This window comes from Rhipicephalus microplus, unplaced genomic scaffold, assembly GCF_043290135.1.
Source record: "Rhipicephalus microplus isolate Deutch F79 unplaced genomic scaffold, USDA_Rmic scaffold_26, whole genome shotgun sequence".
In the NCBI taxonomy this organism is placed as follows: Eukaryota; Metazoa; Arthropoda; class Arachnida; order Ixodida; family Ixodidae; genus Rhipicephalus; species Rhipicephalus microplus.
Genome location: NW_027464599.1, coordinates 4,708,381 through 4,728,951, shown reverse-complemented (window position 1 = coordinate 4,728,951; position 20,571 = coordinate 4,708,381). Strand labels below are relative to the sequence as shown.

General features: G+C 52.8%; 1 non-coding gene across 1 annotated transcript; it reads right to left on the bottom strand.

The window, feature by feature from the left end:
* Positions 1-20,048: 20,048 nt before the first annotated feature.
* Positions 20,049-20,122, bottom strand: TRNAN-GUU (transfer RNA asparagine (anticodon GUU)). Its single transcript has one exon. It is a non-coding gene; the product is annotated as a tRNA-Asn (tRNA).
* Between the last annotated feature and the right edge of the window lie 449 nt (positions 20,123-20,571).

Below are 20,571 nucleotides of genomic sequence, written 5' to 3'. Positions count from 1 at the left end.
CTGATGGTGGTGAAAGTTGAGCACGACTGTCTCCGTGGCGCAATTGGCTAGCGCGATCGGCTGTTAACCGAAAGGTTGGAGGCTCAAGCCCACCCGGTGGTGGTGCGGCGCCTTTTTTTCTTTGGGCTGATAGCTCTAAAGAAATGTTCTGATGGTGGTGAGAGTGGAGCACGACTGTCTCCGTGGCGCAATTGGCTAGCGCGATCGGCTGTTAACCGAAAGTTTGGAGGTTCGAGCCCACCCGGTGGTGGTGCGGCGCTTCTTTTTCTTTGCGCTGATAGCTTTGATGAAATGCTCTGACGGTGGTGAGAGAGGAGCACGACTGTCTCCGTGGCGCAATTGGCTAGCACATTCGGCTGTTAATCATAAAATTGGAGTTTCGAGATCTCCTTGGAGTGGTGTGTTGCTTTTTTCTTTGCGCTGATAGCTTTGAAGATATGTTCTGATGGTGGTGAGAGTGAAGCACGACTGTCTCCGTGCCGGAATTGTCTAGCGCGATCGGCTGTTAACCGAAGAGTTGGAGTTTGGAGCCCACCCGGTGGTGACGAGGCGCTTTTTTTTCTTTGCGCTGATAGCTTCGAAGATATGTTCTGATGGTGATGAGAGTGGAGCACGACTGTCTCCGTGGCGCAATTGGCTAGCGCGATCGGCTGGTAACCGAAAGATTGGAGGTTCGAGCCCACCTGTTGGTGGTGCGGCGCTTTTTTTTTCTTTAGGCTGATAGCCTTGAAGATATGTTTTCATGGTGATGAGAGTGGAGCAGGACTGTCTCCGTGGCGCAATTGGCTAGCGCGATCGGCTGTTAACCAAAAGGTTGAAGTTTCGAGCCCACCCGGTGGTGGTGCGGCGCTTTTTTTCTTTAGGCTGTTAGCTTTGAAGATATGTTCTGATGGTGATGAGAATGGAGCAGTACTCTCTCCGTGGCGCAATTGGCTAGCGCGATCGGCTGTTAACCAAAAAGTTGGAGTTTCGAGCCGTCGCGGGAGTGGTGTGTTGCTTTTTTCTTTGCGCTGATAGCTTTGAAGATATGTTCTGATGGTGGTGAGAGCGGAGCACGACTGTCCCCGTGGCGCAATTGGCTAGCGCGATAGGCTGTTAACCGAAAATTCGAGTTTCGTGCCCTCCCGGGAGTGGTATGTTGCTTTTTTTGCGCTGATAGCTTTGAAGTAATGTTCTGATGGTGGTGAGAGTGGAGCAGGACTGTCTGCGTGGCGCAATTGGCTAGTGCGATCGGCTGTTAACCGAAAGGTTGGAGGTTCGAGCCCACCCGGTGGTGGTGCGGCACTTTTTTTTCTTTGGGCTGATAGCTTTGAAGATATGTTCTGATGGTGGTGAGAGTGGAGCAGGACTGTCTCCGTGGTGCAATTGGCTAGCGCGTTCGGCCGTCAACTGAAATGTTGGGGGTTCGAGCCCTCCCGGTGGTGGTGCGGCGCTTCTTTTTCTTTGCGCTGATAGCTTTGGTGAAATGTTCTGACGGTGGTGAGAGAAGAGCACGACTGTCTCCGTGGCGCAATTGGCTAGCACGTTCGGCCGTTAATCATAAAATTGGAGTTTTGAGCCCTCCCGGGAGTGGTGTATTGCTTTTTTCTTTGCGCTGATAGCTTTGAAGACATGTTTTGATGGTGATGAGAGTGGAGCAGGACTGTCTCCGCTGCGCAATTGGCTAGCGCGATCGGCTGTTAACCAAAAGGTTGGAGTTTCGAGCCCTCGCGGGAGTGGTGTGTTGCTTTTATCTTTGCGCTGGTAGCTTTGAAGATATGTTCTGATGATGGTGAGAGTGGAGCACGACTGTCTCCGTAGCGCAATTGGCTAGCGCGATCGGCTGTTAACCGAAAGTTGGAGTTTCGAGCCCTCCCGGGAGTGGTGTGTTGCTTTTTTCTTTGCGCTGATGGCTTTGGAGAAATGTTCTGACGGTGGTGATATTTGAGCACGACAGTCTCCGTGGCGCAATTGGATAGCACAATCGGCTGTTAACCGAAAAATTGGAGTTTCGAGCTCTCCCGGGAGTGGTGTGTTGCTTTTTTTTGCGCTGATAGCTTTGAAGTAATGTTCTGATGGTGGTGAGAGTGGAGCAGGACTGTCTGCGTGGCGCAATTGGCTAGTGCGATCGGCTGTTTACCGAAAGGTTGGAGGTTCGAGCCCACCCGGTGGTGGTGCGGCACTTTTTTTTCTTTGGGCTGATAGCTTTGAAGATATGTTCTGATGGTGGTGAGAGTGGAGCAGGACTGTCTCCGTGGTGCAATTGGCTAGCGCGTTCGGCCTTCAACCGAAATGTTGGGGGTTCGACCCCTCCCGGTGGTGGTGCCGCACTTTTTTTTCTTTGGGCTGATAGCTTTGAAGATATGTTCTGATGATGGTGAGAGTGAAGCATGACTGTCTCCGTGGCGCGATTGGCTAGCGCGATCGGCTGTTAACCGAAAGGTTCGAGGTTACAGCCCATCCGGTGGTGGGGCGGCGCTTTTTTTTTGGGCTGATAGCTTTGAAGATATGTTCTGTTGGTGGCGAGAGTGGAGCACGACTGTCTCCGTGGCGCAATTGGCTAGCGCGATCGACTGTTAACCGAAAGGTTGGAGTTTCGAGCCCACCCGGTGGTGGTGCGGCGCTTTTTTTTCTTTGGTCTGATAGCTTTAAAGATATGTTCTGATGGTGGTGAGAGTGGAGCAGGACTGTCTCCTTGGTGCAAATGGCTAGCGCGATCGGCTGTTAACCGAAAGGTTGGATGTTCGAGCCCACGCGGTGGTGGTGCGGCGCTTTTTTTCTTTGAGCTGATGGCTTTCAAGTTATGTTCTGATGGTGGTGAGAGTGCAGCAGGACTGTCTGTGTGGCGCAATTGACTAGCGAGATCGGCTGTTAACCGAAAGGTTGAAGTTTCGAGCCCTCCCGGGAGTGGTGTGTTGCTTTTTTCTTTGCGCTGATAGCTTTGAAGATATGTTCTGATGGTGGTGAAAGTGGAGCAGGACTCTCTCCGTGGCGCAATTGGCTAGCGCGATCGGCTGTTAACCGAAAGTTTGGAGGTTCGAGCCCGCCCGGTGGTGGTGCGGCGCTTCTTTTTCTTTGCGCTGATAGCTTTGGTGAAATGCTCTGACGGTGGTGAGAGAGGAGCACGACTGTCTCCGTGGCGCTATTGGCTAGCACGTTCGGCTGTTAATCATAAAATTGGAGTTTCGAGATCTCCCGGGAGTGGTGTGTTGCTTTTTTCTTTGCGCTGATAGCTTTGCAGATATGTTCTGTTGGTGGTGAGAGTGGAACACGACTGTCTCCATGGCGCAATTGGCTAGCGCGATCGGCTGTTAACCGAAAGGTTGGAGTTCGAGCCGACCCAGTGGTAGTGCGGCGCTTTTTATTTCTTTGGGCTGATAGCTTTGAAGATATATTCTGATGGTGGTGAGAGTGGAGCAAGACTGTCTGTGTGGCGCAATTGGCTAGCGAGATCGGCTGTTAACCGAAAGGTTGGAGTTTCCAGCCCTCCCGGGATTAATGTGTTGCTTTTTTCTTTGCGCTGATAGCTTTGAAGATATGTTCTGATGGTGGTGAAAGTTGAGCACGACTGTCTCCGTGGCGCAATTGGCTAGCGCGATCGGCTGTTAACCGAAAGGTTGGAGGCTCAAGCCCACCCGGTGGTGGTGCGGCGCCTTTTTTTCTTTGGGCTGATAGCTCTAAAGAAATGTTCTGATGGTGGTGAGAGTGGAGCACGACTGTCTCCGTGGCGCAATTGGCTAGCGCGATCGGCTGTTAACCGAAAGTTTGGAGGTTCGAGCCCACCCGGTGGTGGTGCGGCGCTTCTTTTTCTTTGCGCTGATAGCTTTGATGAAATGCTCTGACGGTGGTGAGAGAGGAGCACGACTGTCTCCGTGGCGCAATTGGCTAGCACATTCGGCTGTTAATCATAAAATTGGAGTTTCGAGTTCTCCTTGGAGTGGTGTGTTGCTTTTTTCTTTGCGCTGATAGCATTGAAGATATGTTCTGATGGTGGTGAGAGTGAAGCACGACTGTCTCCGTGCCGGAATTGTCTAGCGCGATCGGCTGTTAACCGAAAAGTTGGAGTTTTGAGCCCACCCGGTGGTGACGAGGCGCTTTTTTTTCTTTGCGCTGATAGCTTCGAACATATGTTCTGATGGTGATGAGAGTGGAGCACGACTGTCTCCGTGGCGCAATTGGCTAGCGCGATCGGCTGGTAACCGAAAGATTGGAGGTTCGAGCCCACCTGTTGGTGGTGCGGCGCTTTTTTTTCTTTAGGCTGATAGCCTTGAAGATATGTTTTCATGGTGATGAGAGTGGAGCAGGACTGTCTCCGTGGCGCAATTGGCTAGCGAGATCGGCTGTTAACCAAAAGTTGGAGTTTCGAGCCCTCCCGGGAGTGGTGTGTTGCTTTTTTCTTTGCGCTGATGGCTTTGAAGATATGTTCTGATGGTGGTGAGAGTGGAGCACGACTGTTTCCGTGGCGCAGTTGGCTAGCGCGATCGGCTGTTAACCGAAAGGTTGGAGGTTCGAGCCCACCCAGTGGTGGTGCGACGCTTCTTTTTCTTTGCGCTGATAGCTTTGAAGAAATGTTCTGACGGTGGTGAGATTTGAGCACGACAGTCTCCGTGGCGCAACTGGATAGCACAATCGGCTGTTAACCAAAAAATTGGAGTTTCGAGCTTTCCCGGGAGTGGTGTGTTGCTTTTTTTTGCGCTGATAGCTTTGAAGTAATGTTCTGATGGTGGTGAGAGTGGAGCAGGACTGTCTGCGTGGCGCAATTGGCTAGTGCGATCGGCTGTTAACCGAAAGGTTGGAGGTTCGAGCCCACCCGGTGGTGGTGCGGCACTTTTTTTTCTTTGGGCTGATAGCTTTGAAGATATGTTCTGATGATGGTGAGAGTGAAGCATGACTGTCTCCGTGGCGCGATTGGCTAGCGCGATCGGCTGTTAACCGAAAGGTTCGAGGTTACAGCCCATCCGGTGGTGGGGCGGCGCTTTTTTTTTGGGCTGATAGCTTTGAAGATATGTTCTGATGGTGGTGAGAGTGGAGCAGGACTGTCTCCTTGGTGCAAATGGCTAGCGCGATCGGCTGTTAACCGAAAGGTTGGATGTTCGAGATCTCCTTGGAGTGGTGTGTTGCTTTTTTCTTTGCGCTGATAGCTTTGAAGATATGTTCTGATGGTGGTGAGAGTGAAGCACGACTGTCTCCGTGCCGGAATTGTCTAGCGCGATCGGCTGTTAACCGAAAAGTTGGAGTTTTGAGCCCACCCGGTGGTGACGAGGCGCTTTTTTTTCTTTGCGCTGATAGCTTCGAACATATGTTCTGATGGTGATGAGAGTGGAGCACGAATGTCTCCGTGGCGCAATTGGCTAGCGCGATCGGCTGGTAACCGAAAGATTGGAGGTTCGAGCCCACCTGTTGGTGGTGCGGCGCTTTTTTTTCTTTAGGCTGATAGCCTTGAAGATATGTTTTCATGGTGATGAGAGTGGAGCAGGACTGTCTCCGTGGCGCAATTGGCTAGCGCGATCGGCTGTTAACCAAAAGGTTGAAGTTTCGAGCCCTCGCGGGAGTGGTGTGTTGCTTTTTTCTTTGCGCTGATAGCTTTGAAGATATGTTCTGATGGTGGTGAGAGTGGATCACGACTGTCTCCGTGGCGCAAAGGGCTAGCGAGATCGGCTGTTAACCAAAAGTTGGAGTTTCGAGCCCTCCCGGGAGTGGTGTGTTGCTTTTTTCTTTGCGCTGATGGCTTTGAAGATATGTTCTGATGGTGGTGAGAGTGGAGCACGACTGTTTCCGTGGCTCAGTTGGCTAGCGCGATCGGCTGTTAACCGAAAGGTTGGAGGTTCGAGCCCACCCAGTGGTGGTGCGACGCTTCTTTTTCTTTGCGCTGATAGCTTTGAAGAAATGTTCTGACGGTGGTGAGATTTGAGCACGACAGTCTCTGTGGCGCAACTGGATAGCACAATCGGCTGTTAACCAAAAAATTGGAGTTTCGAGCTTTCCCGGGAGTGGTGTGTTGCTTTTTTTTGCGCTGATAGCTTTGAAGTAATGTTCTGATGGTGGTGAGAGTGGAGCAGGACTGTCTGCGTGGCGCAATTGGCTAGTGCGATCGGCTGTTAACCGAAAGGTTGGAGGTTCGAGCCCACCCGGTGGTTGTGCGGGACTTTTTTTTCTTTGGGCTGATAGCTTTGAAGATATGTTCTGATGGTGGTGAGAGTGGAGCAGGACTGTCTCCGTGGTGCAATTGGCTAGCGCGTTCGGCCGTCAACCGAAATGTTGGGGGTTCGAGCCCTCCCGGTGGTGGTGCCGCGCTTTTTTTTCTTTGGGTTGATAGCTTTGAAGATATTGTCATGGGGTCGTGACGTGGCCGAAGACAGGAGACTTCGTGTTGGGATTTAACTGTTTATTTGGGCGAACCTGTGCCCGGTAAACGGAAAGTCCAATTACAGCAGCAGTCTCGCACAGATAGCAGTCTCGGACTGATAGCGGCGAACGGAGCGTCGGCCTTCGATCAACAACTGACAAGCGGCGAAGCGCGTCGGCATTTATACTCCAGCCGTCGAATATTCTAGCGCTACCGCTGGCGGCGGCGTACGTTTCAGAACAATCTGTACCATTCGCACCGTGGGCGTGATCTTATCGAAATGATCTACTACAGTCCGGAACCCTCTCAAAAACTGCAGGCGCGGTTTGCGCTGAGAAGCGTGTGGTGTTTTGGGACGATAACAAAAGCTTGGGAAATGGAACGTGGCATTGCCCCCGTCTGAAAAAAGGCATCGTCTCGATGCTTTAACTAAAGATTAAGGTACAATAATAATGCAAGAAAGTACAATGAATAAATTACAATACAACAATAATACAAAAAAGCACTGTTTCAGTTTGTTAACGCGCATGAAACGGCTTTAGGCGTGCGACATGGACGACTTCAGGTCGCGATCGGCGTCGTTGAGAGTTCGTGATGCCGTCGGGGACAACCTCGTAATCAAGCGGGCCGACACGTCGAACCACCCTGTACGGTCCGAAGTACCGTCGCAGAAGCTTTTCACTTAGTCCACGTCGGCGTATCGGCGTCCACACCCAAACACGTTCACCGGGCTGGTATTCCACGAAGCGTCGTCGAAGGTTGTAACGGTGGCTGTCGGTCGTCTGTTGATTCTTGATACGGAGCCGCGCAAGTTGTCGGGCTTCTTCGGCGCGATGAAGGTACTCGCTCAGATCGAGGTTTTCTTCGTCGGTGACGTTGGGTAACATGGCATCGAGCGTCGTTGTCGGGCTCCTTCTGTAGACCAACTTGTATGGAGATATCTGCGTCGTCTCCTGCACCGCCGTGTTGTATGCGAAGGTCACATACGGAAGAATGGCGTCCCACGTCTTGTGTTCGACATCGACGTACATTGTCAGCATGTCGGCGATCGTCTTGTTAAGCCGCTCGGTGAGGCCGTTGGTCTGTGGGTGACACGCTGTCGTCCGGCGGTGGTTTGTTTGGCTGTATGCGAAGATCGCTTGAGTTAAGTCGGCAGTGAATGCCGTTCCTCTGTCGGTGATAAGGACCTCCGGGGCGCCGTGACGTAGGACGATATTTTCGATGAAGAACTTAGCTACCTCGGATGCACTGCCTTTTGGCAGGGCTTTTGTCTCGGCGTAGCGGGTGAGGTAGTCGGTAGCTACCACGATCCACTTGTTTCCGAAAGCCGACGTCGGGAACGGCCCCAGTAGGTCCATACCATTTTGCTGGAAAGGTCGGCAAGGTGGATCTATTGGCTGCAGAAGTCCCGCTGGCCTTGTCGGCGGTGTCTTGCGTCGCTGACATTCCCGGCATGTCCTCACATAACGAGTGACGTCGGTGGTAAGACGCGGCCAGTAGTACCTTTCTTGTATCCTCGCGAGCGTGCGAGAAACACCGAGTTGCCCTGCCGTCGGATCGTCGTGCAGGGCCTGTAGGAGTTCTGGTCGCAGAGCTGAAGGCACCACAAGGAGGTACTTAGCCCGAAGCGGTGAAAAGTTTTTCTTTTGTAGAAGACCGTTTCGTAGAAAAAACGACGCAAGTGCGCGCTTGAATACCTTCGGGACTTCGGCGGTCCTGCCTTCGAGGTATTCTATTAGGGCCTTAAGTTCCGGGTCGGCCCGCTGTCGTTCAGCGAAGTCGTCGGCAGTGATCGTTCCCAAGAAGTAGTCATCATCCGGGTCGTCGGGTAGCGGCTGGTCGACAGGCGCACGAGAGAGACAGTCGGCGTCGGAGTGTTTTTTGCCGGACTTGTAAATGACAGTAATGTCATATTCTTGAAGTCTCAGGCTCCATCGTGCGAGGCGACCTGAAGGGTCCTTCAAAGTTGCTAGCCAACACAAGGCGTGGTGGTCGCTCACAACTATGAAGGGCCTGCCGTAGAGGTATGGGCGAAATTTCGACGTAGCCCAGATGATGGCGAGGCACTCCTTTTCTGTTGTGGAATAATTTGCTTCTGCTTTGGATAGCGATCGGCTGGCGTAACTAATAACCCTTTCAAGTCCGTCAGCCCTCTGCACAAGAACGGCGCCAAGACCTATGCTGCTTGCGTCAGTATGTATTTCTGTCTCGGCGAATTCCTAGAAATGGGCAAGTAACGGAGGCGTCTGGAAGCGATGTTTAAGCTCCTGGAAAGCGTGTTCCTGTGGCGTTTCCCACTTGAACTCCACGTCGGCCTTGGTAAGGTTAGTGAGAGGATCAGCGATGCGGGCGAAGTTTTTCACGAACCGCCTATAATAGGCGCACAGGCCCAGAAATCGGCGCACGGCTTTCTTGTCAGTGGGTGGCGGGAAGTAGGCGATGGCGGCTGTTTTCCGTGGATCAGGACGAACTCCAGACTTGCTGATAACGTGTCCAGAAACAAGAGCTCTTCATACGCAAGTCGGCACTTTTCTGGCTTCAGTGTGAGTCCGGAAGTCTTGATGGCTTGATGTACAGCTTCAAGGAGCCGAAGATGCTCGTCGAAACTCGAGGAAAACACGACGACGTCGTCCAAGTACACAAGGCAAGTCTGCCACTTCAATCCTGCCAGTACTGTATGCATAACGCGTTGAAAAGTTGCAGGCGCTGAGCAAAGGCCGAAGGGCATCACCTTAAACTCGAAAAGGCCGTCCGGTGTTATAAACCCCGTCTTCTGTCGGTCTCTTTCGTCGACTTCGATTTGCCAATAGCCAGTCTTGAGGTCCATTGACGAAAAGTACTTGGCGTTATGGAGCCGATCAAGTGCGTCGTCTATTCGTGGGAGAGGATACACGTCCTTTCTTGTGATTTTGTTCAGGCGGCCATAATCGACGCAGAAACGTAGGGTTCCATTCTTTTTCTTCACTAACACCACGGGGGATGCCCATGGGCTCTTGGACGGCTGGATAATGTCATCCCGCAGCATTTCATCAACTTGTCTCTTCATGGCCTCACGTTCTCGCGTCGAAACCCTGTACGGACTCTGACGGAGTGATCTGGCATTTTCTTCGGTTATGATGCGATGTTTCGTGATTGGGGTCTGCCGAATTTTCGATGACGACGAAAAGCAATCTTCGTATTGCAGGAGCAGGGCCTTGAGCTGTTCTTGCTTATCGTTCGGAAGTCTGGGATTGACGTAGAAAGCTATGGGAGGGGCTTGGTTCCTCTGAGCAGGTTCCGCAGAATCGGCGAGGGCGAAAGCACTGGTGGCTTCGACAATTTCTTCGATGTACGCGACCGTTGTTCCTTTGTTCACATGTTTGTACTCATTGCTGAAATTCGTGAGCATAACCGTTGCTTTGCCTCCCCGCAGCTCTGCAATTCCTCTTGCGACGCAAATATTTCGGGTGACCAACAGATGCTGACTGCCTTCAACGACGCCTTTGAAGTCAGGTGATTCAGGAGCGCCGACTGAAATAATGACGCTTGAGCGAGGCGAAATGGTAACTTGTTCTTCCAGCACATTCAAGGCATGGTGTCCAGACGGCGTGCGCGGCGGTAGTGCTTCTTCTGTGGATAACGTTATCGACTTTCTTTTTAGGTTGATGACAGCACCATGGAGGCATAAGAAGTCCATGCCAAGGATGACATCTCTCGAGCAACGCTGTAGGACTATGAAGTCTGTAGGATAAATACGGCCGTTAATGGTGACTCTCGCTGTGCAGATTCCTGCAGGCATTACGAGATGACCTCCGGCTGTGCGGATTTCAGGGCCTTTCAAAGCTGTCGCAACTTTCTTTAACTTTGCGGCGAACGACCCACTGATGACAGAATAGTCGGCTCCAGTATCGACGAGAGCGGTCACACTGTGGCCGTCGATAAGAACGTCGAGGTCGCTTGTTCGCCGTCTCGCATTACAGTTAGGGCGTGGCGTCGGGTCACGGCTGCATCGGCTTGTTCCGCTGCTTCCATGTTGCGTCATCAGGCCACCTTCAGTAAGTGAGCTTTCGCCGTCAGGGCTTTGCCTGGTTGGCGTTGTGTTCGGAAAGCTCCGTCGCGGCGTCGACGTCGTCGAAGGATCTTCGGTAGTTCGTCGCACAGCAACCGCACCTCCACCGGTTGCTGCCCTTAGTTTCCCGGATACGGGCTAGGAGACCGGCCCCGAGTTGGGCCAGAGTACTGTCGGTGGTGCGGTGACGTGCGGCGGCTGGGCTACGGCGAACGGGAAGAACTTCGTGGTGTCCATTGAGTTCCTGCGAGGTAGTCGGCGATGTCACGTGGGCGATCTCCTGGCTGTGGATGCGGTGCATTGACGGCGAAGCCACGCAGTCCCATCTGTCGGTATTGGCAACGGCGGTATGTGTGCCCGGCCTCGCCGCAGTGGTAGCAGAGCGGGCGGTTGTCAGGTGCACGCCAAACGTCCGTATTCCTCGGCGCACTGCGCTGGCCCGCTGATGAACGGTACGTCGTCGGTGGCGGTGGTGGCGGCGGTGGTGTCTGGCGACGGAAGTGCGACGGGGCGGCGTTTTGGCGTGGACGGGGAGGAGCGTTGTGGCGCACTGCTGCGGCGTAGCTCATAGTTTCTGGCTCGGGCAGCGGTGTATGGGGAATTGGAAGTGATTGCCGAACTTCTTCTCGCACAATGTCGGCAATCGAATCAACTTGAGGTTGCGCCGAAGGCAACAGTTTGCGCAGCTCTTCCCGCACGATCGCTCGGATCGTTTCACGCAGGTTTTCGGAGTCACTGGTTTGAGCAGCAGCGCATTCTGGAGTCAGGCGACGATTATACTGTCTGGTGCGCATGTCAAGAGTTTTTTCGATGGTGGTCGCCTCGGATACAAATTCTTGGACGGTGTTCGGTGGATTCCTCATTAGTCCCGCGAAGAGCTCCTGTTTGACCCCTCGCATGAGGAAACGAACTTTATTCTCTTCAGGCATGTCTGGGTCAGCGTGACGAAATAGGCGGGTCATCTCCTCTGTGAAAATTCCAACCTTCTCATTCGGTAGCTGAACCCGGGTCTCTAGTTGAGCAGCGGCCCTTTCTTTGTGAGCGACGTTCGCGAACGTTTGCAGAAATGCGCCGCAAAAGACATCCCACGTTCGGTGCGTGGACTCACGATTTTCTAGCCAGGTCCTTGCGGTGTCTTCCAGGTAGAAGTACACACGCCGGAGCTTTTCTTCGTTGTCCCAGTGGTTGAGGGCGGCCACACGGTCGTATGTTTCTAACCAGGACTCCGGGTCTTCGAACGATGACCCATGGAAAATTGGTGGTTCCCTGGGTTGATGCATGACCATCGTGGGCAGGGATGCGGCGGTTGTCATTGTCGCTGCAGTCGCGGTCATGGCCTTGGTCTTCCGCGCCTTGTCTTCTAGAATCCCGTACTCCGGTGGTAGCCCTTGCTGTCGGCGGCTTGTTCGCTGCTCCTGGTTGGCGTCAATGTCTTCCCTGCGACGTGGGCTGGGTTCACGGCTTGACGGGGGCGTGCGGTACATGAACGAAGCAGCACCTCCACCAGATGTCACGGGGTCGTGACGTGGCCGAAGACAGGAGACTTCGTGTTGGGATTTAACTGTTTATTTGGGCGAACCTGTGCCCTGTAAACGGAAAGTCCAATTACAGCAGCAGTCTCGCACAGATAGCAGTCTCGGACTGATAGCGGCGAACGGAGCGTCGGCCTTCGATCAACAACTGACAAGCGGCGAAGCGCGTCGGCATTTATACTCCCGCCGTCGAATGTTCTAGCGCTACCACTGGCGGCGGCGTACGTTCCAGAACAATCTGTATCACTCGCACAGTGGGCGTGATCTTATCGAAATGATCTACTACAGTCCCGAACCCTCTCGAAAACTGCAGGCGCGGTTTGCGCTGAGAAGCGTGTGGTGTTTTGGGACGATAACAAAAGCTTGGGAAATGGAACGTGGCAATATGTTCTGATGATGGTGAGAGTGGAGCATGACTGTCTCCGTAGCGCGATTGGCTAGCGCGATCGGCTGTTAACCGAAAAGTTGGAGGTTACAGCCCGTCCGGTGGTGGTGCGGCGCTTTTTTTTGGGCTGATAGCTTTGAAGATATGTTCTGTTGGTGGTGAGAGTGGAGCACGACTGTCTCCGTGGCGCAATTGGCTAGCGCGATCGACTGTTGACCGAAAGGTTGGAGTTTCGAGCCCACCCAGTGGTGGTGCTGCGCTTTTTTTTCTTTGAGCTGATAGCTTTGAAGATATGTTCTGATGATGGTGAGAGTGGAGCACGACTGTCTCCATGGCGCAATTGGCTAGCGCGATCGACTGTTGACCGAAAGGTTGGAGTTTCGAGCCCACCCAGTGGTGGTGCGGCGCTTTTTTTTCTTTGGGCTGATAGCTTTGAAGATATATTCTGATGGGGGTGAGAGTGGAGCAGGACTGTCTGTGTGGCGCAATTGGCTAGCGAGATCGGCTGTTAACCGAAAGGTTGGAGTTTCGAGCCCTCCCGGGAGTGGTGTGTTGCTTTTTTCTTTGCGCTGATAGCTTTGAAGATATGTTCTGATGGTGGTGAAAGTGGAGCACGACTGTCTCCGTGGCGCAATTGGCTAGCGCGATCGGCTGTTAACCGAAAGTTTGGAGGCTCGAGCCCACCCGGTGGTGATGCGGCGCTTCTTTTTTTTGCGCTGATAGCTTTGGAGAAATGTTCTGACGTTGGTGAGATTGGAGCACGACTGTCTCCGTGGCGCAAATGGATAGCACGTTCGGCTATTAACCAAAAGGTTGGAGGTTCGAGGCCACCCGGTGGTGGTGCGGCGCTTTTTTTCTTTAGGCTGATAGCTTTGAAGATATGTTTTGATGGTGGTGAGAGTAGAGCACGACTGTCTCTGTGGCGCAATTGGCTGGCGCGATCGGCTGTTAACCAAAAGATTGGAGGTTCGAGCCCACCTGGTGGTGGTGCGGTGCTTTTTTTCTTTAGGCTGATAGCTTTGAAGATATGTTCTGATGGTGATGAGAATGAAGCAGGACTCTCTCCGTGGCGCAATCGGCTAGCGCGATCGGCTGTTATCCACAAGGTTGGAGTTTCGAGCCCTCGCGGGAGTGGTGTGTTGCTTTTTTCTTTGCGCTGATAGCTTTGAAGATATGTTCTGATGGTTGTGAGAGTGGAGCACGACTGTCTCCGTGGCGCAATTGGCTTGCGCGATCGGTTGTTAACCGAAAGTTTGGAGGTTCGAGCCCACCCGGTGGTGGTGCGGCGCTTCTTTTTCTTTGCGCTGATAGCTTTGGTGAAATGTTCTGACGGTGGTGAGAGAGGAGCACGACTGTCTCCGTGGCGCAATTGGCTAGCACGTTCGGCTGTTAATCATAAATTTGGAGTTTCGAGATCTCCCGAGAGTAGTGTGTTGCTTTTTTCTTTGCGCTGATAGCTTTGAAGATATGTTCTGATGGTGGTGAGAGTGGAGCACGACTGTCTCCGTGGCGCAATTGGCTAGCGCGATCGGCTTTGAACCGAAAGATTGGAGGTTCGAGCCCACCTGGTGGTGGTGCGGCGCTTTTCTTTCTTTAGGCTGATAGCTTTGAAGATATGTTCTGATGGTGGTGAGAGTGGAGCAGGACTGTCTGCGTGGCGCAATTGGCTAGTGCGATCGGCTGTTAACCGAAAGGTTGGAGGTTCGAGCCCACCCGGTAGTGGTGCGGCACTTTTTTTTCTTTGGGCTGATAGCTTTGAAGATATGATCTGATGGTGGTGAGAGTGGAGCAGGACTGTCTCCGTGGTGCAATTGGCTAGCGCGTTCTGCCGTCAACCGAAAGGTTGGGGTTTCGAGCCCTCCCGGTGGTGGTGCCACGCTTTTTTTTCTTTGGGCTGATAGCTTTGAAGATATGTTATGATGAGGGTGAGAGTGGAGCATGACTGTCTCCGTGGCGCGATTGGCTAGCGCGATCGGCTGTTAACCGAAAGGTTGGAGGTTACAGCCCATCCGGTGGTGGTGCAGCGCTTTTTTTTGGGCTGATAGCTTTGAAGATATGTTCTGTTGGTGGTGAGAGTGGAGCACGACTGTCTCTGTTGCGCAATTGGCTAGCGCGATCGACTGTTAACCGAAAGGTTGGAGTTTCGAGTCCACCCGGTGGTGGTGCGGCGCTTTTTTTTCTTTGGGCTGATAGCTTTGAAGATATGTTCTGATGGTGGTGAGAGTGGAGCACGACTGTCTCCGTGGCGCAATTGGCTAGCGCGATCGGCTGTTAACCGAAAGATTGGAGGTTCGAGCCGACCCGGTGGTAGTGCGGCGCTTTTTATTTCTTTGGGCTGATAGCTTTGAAGATATATTCTGATGGTGGTGAGAGTGGAGCAGGACTGTCTGTGTGGAGCAATTGGCTAGCGAGATCGGCTGTTAACCGAAAGGTTGGAGTTTCGAGCCCACCCAGTGGTGGTGCGGCGCTTTTTTTTCTTTGGGCTGATAGCTTTGAAGATATGTTCTGATGATGGTGAGAGTGGAGCACGACTGTCTCCGTGGCGCAATTGGCTAGCGCGATCGGCTGTTAACCAAAAGGTTGCAGGTTCGAGCCGACCCGGTGGTAGTGCGGCGCTTTTTATTTCTTTGGGCTGATAGCTTTGAAGATATATTTGGATGGGGGTGAGATTGGAGCAGGACTGTCTGTGTGGCGCAATTGGCTAGCGAGATCGGCTGTTAACCGAAAGGTTGGAGTTTCGAGCCCTACCGGGAGTGGTGTGTTGCTTTTTTCTTTGCGCTGATAGCTTTTGAAGATATGTTCTGATGGTGGTGAAAGTGGAGCACGACTGTCTCCGTGGCGCAATTGGATAGCACGTTCGGCTGTTAACTGAAAGGTTGGAGGTTCGAGCCCACCCGGTGGTGGTGCGGCGCTTTTTTTTCTTTAGGCTGATAGCTTTGAAGATATGTTCTACTGGTGGTGAGAGTAGAGCACGACTGTCTCTGTGGCGCAATTGGCTGGCGCGATCGGCTGTTAACCAAAAGATTGGAGGTTCGAGCCCACCTGGTGGTGGTGCGGTGCTTTTTTTCTTTAGGCTGGTAGCTTTGAAGATATGTTCTGATGGTGATGAGAATGAAGCAGGACTCTCTCCGTGGCGCAATCGGCTAGCGCGATCGGCTGTTAACCAAAAGGTTGGAGTTTCGACTCTCGCGGGAGTGGTGTTTTGCTTTTTTCTTTGCGCTGATAGCTTTGAAGATATGTTCTGATGGTGGTGAGAGTGGAGCACGACTGTCTCCGTGGCGCAATTGGCTAGCGCGATCGGCTGTTAACCGAAAGTTCGAGTTTTGAGCCCTCCCGGGAGTGGTGTGTTGCTTTTTTCTTTGCGCTGATAGCTTTGAAGATATGTTCTGATGGTGGTGAGAGTGGAGCACGACTGTCTCCGTGGCGCAATTGGCTAGCGCGATCGGCTGTTAACCGAAAGTTTGGAGGTTCGAGCCCACCCGGTGGTGGTGCGGCGCTTCTTTTTCTTTGCGCTGATAGCTTTGGTTAAATGTTCTGACGGTGGTGAGAGAGGAGCACGACTGTCTCCGTGGCGCAATTGGCTAGCACGTTCGGCTGTTAATCATAAAATTGGAGTTTCGAGATCTCCCGGGAGTAGTGTGTTGCTTTTCTTTCTTTAGGCTGATAGCTTTGAAGATATGTTCTGATGGTGGTGAGAGTGGAGCAGGATTGTCTGCGTGGCGCAATTGGCTAGTGCGATCGGCTGTTAACCGATAGGTCTGAGGTTCGAGCCCACCCGGTGGTGGTGCGGCACTTTTTTTTCTTAGGGCTGATAGCTTTGAAGTTATGTTCTGATGGTGGTGAGAGTGGAGCAAGACTGTCTCCGTGGTGCAATTGGCTAGCGAGATCGGCTGTTAACCGAAAGGTTGGAGTTTCGAGCCCTCCCGGGAGTGGTGTGTTGCTTTTTTCTTTGCGCTGATAGCTTTGAAGATATGTTCTGATGGTGGTGAAAGTGGAGGACGACTGTCTCCGTGGCGCAATTGGCTAGCGCGATCGGCTGTTAACCGAAAGGTTGGAAACTCGAGCCCACCCGGTGGTGGTGCGGCGCTTTTTTTCTTTGGGCTGATAGCTTTGAAGATATGTTCTGATGTTGGTGAGAGTGGAGGACGACTGTCTCCGTGGCACAATTGACTAGCGCGATCGGCTGTTAACCGAAAGGTTGGAAACTCGAGCCCACCCGGTGGTGGTGCGGCGCTTTTTTTCTTTGGGATGATAGCTCTAAAGAAATGTTCTGATGGTGGTGAGAGTGGAGCAGGACTATCTCCGTGGCGCAATTGGCTAGCGCGATCGGCTGTTAACCGAAAGTTGGAGTTTCGAGCCCTCCCGGGAGCGGCGTGTTGCTTTTTTCTTTGCGCTGATAGCTTTGAGATATGTTCTGATGGTGGTGAGAGTGGAGCACGACTGTCTCCGTGGCGCAATTGGCTAGCGCGATCGGCTGTTAACTGAAAGGTTGGAGGTTCGAGCCCACCCGGTGGTGGTGCGGCGCTTCTTTTTCTTTGGGCTGATAGCTTTGAAGATATGTTCTGATGGTGGTGAGAGTGCAGCATGACTGTCTCCGTGGCGCGATTGGCTAGCGCGATCGGCTGCTAACCGAAAGATTGGAGGTTACAGCCCACCCGGTGGTGGTGCGGCGCTGTTTTTTCTTTGGGCTGATAGCTTTGAAGATATGTTCTGATGGTGGTAAGAGTGGAGCACGACTGTCTCCGTGGCGCAATTGGCTAGCGCGATCGGCTGTTAACCGAAAGATTGGAGGTTCGAGCCGACCCGGTGGTAGTGCGGCGCTTTTTATTTCTTTGGGCTGATAGCTTTGAAGATATATTCTGATGGTGGTGAGAGTGGAGCAGGACTGTCTGTGTGGAGCAATTGGCTAACGAGATCGCCTGTTAACCGAAAGGTTGGAGTTTCGAGCCCTCCCGGGAGTGGTGTGTTGCTTTTTTCTTTGCGCTGATAGCTTTGAAGATATGTTCTGATGGTGGTGAAAGTGGAGGACGACTGTCTCCGTGGCGCAATTGGCTAGCGCGATCGGCTGTTAACCGAAAGGTTGGAAACTCGAGCCCACCCGGTGGTGGTGCGGCGCTTTTTTTCTTTGGGCTGATAGCTCTAAAGAAATGTTCTGATGGTGGTGAGAGTGGAGCAGGACTATCTCCGTGGCGCAATTGGCTAGCGCGATCGGCTGTTAACCGAAAGTTGGAGTTTCGAGCCCTCCCGGGAGCGGCGTGTTGCTTTTTTCTTTGCGCTGATAGCTTTGAAGATATGTTCTGATGGTGGTGAGAGTGGAGCACGACTGTCTCCGTGGCGCAATTGGCTCGCGTGATCGGCTGTTAACCGAAAGGTTGGAGGTTCGAGCCCACCCGGTGGTGGTGCGGCGCTTTTTTTTCTTTGGGCTGATAGTTTTGAAGTTATGTTCTGATGGTGATGAGAGTGGAGCACGACTGTCTCCGTGGCGCAATTGGCTAGCGCGATCGGCTGTTAACCGAAATGTTGGAGGTTCGAGCCCACCCGGTGGTAGTGCGGCGCTTTTTTTGGGCTGATAGCTTTGAAGATATGTTCTGATGGTGGTGAGAGAGGAGCAGGAAAGTCGCCGTGGCGCAATTGGATTGCGCGATCAGCTGTTAACCTAAAGGTTGGAGTTTCGAGCCCACCCGATGGTGGTGCGGCGCTTTTTCTTCTTTGGGCTGATAGCTTTGAAGATATGTTCTGATGGTGATGAGAGTGAAGCAGGACTGTCTCCTTGGCGCAATTGGCTAGCGCGATCGGCTGTTAACCAAAAGGTTGGAGTTTCGAGCCCTCGCGGGAGTGGTGCTGAGAGCTTTGCGCTGATAGAACCTCAAACCTTACGGTTTACAGCCGACAGCGCTAGCCAATTGCGCCACGAAGACAGTCCTGCTCCACTATCACCACCAGCAGAACATATCTTCAAAGCTATCAGCCCAAAGAAAAAAAAGCGCGGCACCACCAACGGGTGGGCTCGAACCTTCAACCTTTCGGTTAACAGCTGATCGCCCTAGCCAAAATCGCCACGGAGACAGTCGTGCTGCACTCTCACCACCGTCAGAACATTTCTTCAGAGCTATCAGCCCAAACAAAAAAGCGCCATACCACCACCGGGTGGGCTCGAACCTCCAACCTTTCGGTTAACAGCCGATCGCGCTAGCCAAAATCGCCACGGAGACAGTCCTGCTCCACACTCACCAACATCAGAACATATCTTCAAAGCTATCAGCCCAAGAAAAAAAAGCAACACACCACTCCCGGGAGGGCTTGAACCTCGAACCTTTTAGTTAACAGCCGATCGCGCTAGCCAATAGTGCCACGGAGACAGTCGTGCTCAACTCTCACCACCGTCAGAACATTTCTTCAGAGCTATCAGCCCAAAGGAAAAAAAGCGCCGCACCACCACCTAGTGGGCTCGAACCTCCAACCTTTCGGTTAACAGCCCATCGCGCTAGCCAATCGAGCCACGGAGACAGTCCGGCTCCACTCTCAGCCCCGTCACAACATTTCTTCAGAGCTATTAGCCCAAAAAAAAGAAGCGCCGCACCACCACCGGGTGGGCTCGAACCTCCTACCTTTCGGTTAACAGCTGATCGCGCTAGCCAATTACGCCACGGAGATGGTCGTGCTCCACTCTCACCACCATCGGAGCATATCTTCAAAGCTATCAGCCCTAAGAAAAAAGGCGCCGCACCACCACCGGGTGGGCTCGAACCTCCAAACTTTTGTTTAACAGCCCATCGCGCTAGCCAAAATCGCCACGGAGGCAGTCGTGCTCCACTCTCACCACTGTCACAACATTTCTCCAAAGCTATCAGCGCAAAGAAAAAAAAGCGACACACCGTTCCCGGGAGTGCTCGAACCTCCAACCTTTCGGGTAACAGCCGATCGCACTAGCCAATTGCGCGCCGGAGACAGTCCTGCTCCACTCTCACCTCCATCAGAACATATCTTCAAAGCTATCAGCCCAAAGAAAAAAAAAGCAACACACCACTCCCGGGAGGGCTCGAACCTCGAACCTTTCAGTTACCAGCCGATCGCGCTAGCCAATTGTGCCGCGGAGACAGTCGTGCTCCACTCTCACCACCGTCAGAACATTTCTTCAGAGCTATCAGCCCAAAGGAAAAAAAGCGCCGCACCACAACCGGGTGGGCTCGAACCTCCAACCTTTCGGTTAACAGCCGATCGCGCTAGTAGATTGCGCCACGGATACAGTCGTGCTCCACTCTCACCACCATCAGAACATATCTTCAAAGCTATCAGCGCAAAGAAAAAAGCGACACACCACTCCCGGGAGGGCTCGAAACTCCAATTTTTCGGTTAACAGCCGAACGTGCTAGCCAATTGCACCACGGAGACAGTCGTGCTCCAATCTTACCACCGTCAGAACATTTCTCCAAAGCTATCAGCGCAAAGAAAAAAAAGCGCGGCACCACCACCGGGTGGGCTCGCACCTCCAACCTTTCATTTAACAGCCGATCGCGCTAGCTAATTGAGCCACGGAGACAGTCGTGCTCCACTCTTACCACCATCAGAACATAACTTCAAAGCTATCAGTGCAAAAAAAGCGCCGCAGCACCACCGGGTGGGCTCGAACCTCCAACTTTTCGGTTAACAGCCCATCGCGCTAGCCAAAATCGCCACGGAGACAGTCGTGCTCCACTCTCACCACTGTCAGAACATTTCTCCAAAGCTATCAGCGCAAAGAAAAAAAAAGCGACACACCGTCCCCGGGAGCGCTCGAACCTCCAACCTTTCGGTTAACAGCCGATCGCGCTAGCCAATTGCGCCACGGAGACAGTCCTGCTTCACTCTCATCACCATCAGAACATATATTCAAAGCTATAAGCCCAACAAAAAAAGCGCCGCACCACCACCGGGTGGGCTCGAACCTCCAACCTTTTGGTTAACAGCCGATCGTGCAAGCCAATTGCGCCATGGAGAGAGTCGTGCTCCACTCTCACCACCAACAGAACATATCTTAAAAGCTATTAGCGCAAAGAAAAAAGCAACACACCACTCCCGGGAGGGCTTGAACCTCGAACCTTTCGGTTACCAGCCGATCGCGCTAGCCAATTGCGCCACGGAGACAGTCGTGCTCCACTCTCACCACCATCAGAACATATCTTCAAAGCTATCAGCGCAAAGAAAAAAGCAACACACCACTCCCGAGAGGGCTCGAACCTCCAACCTTTCCGTTAGCAGCCGATCGCGCTAGCCAAATGCGCCACGGAGACAGCCCTGCTCC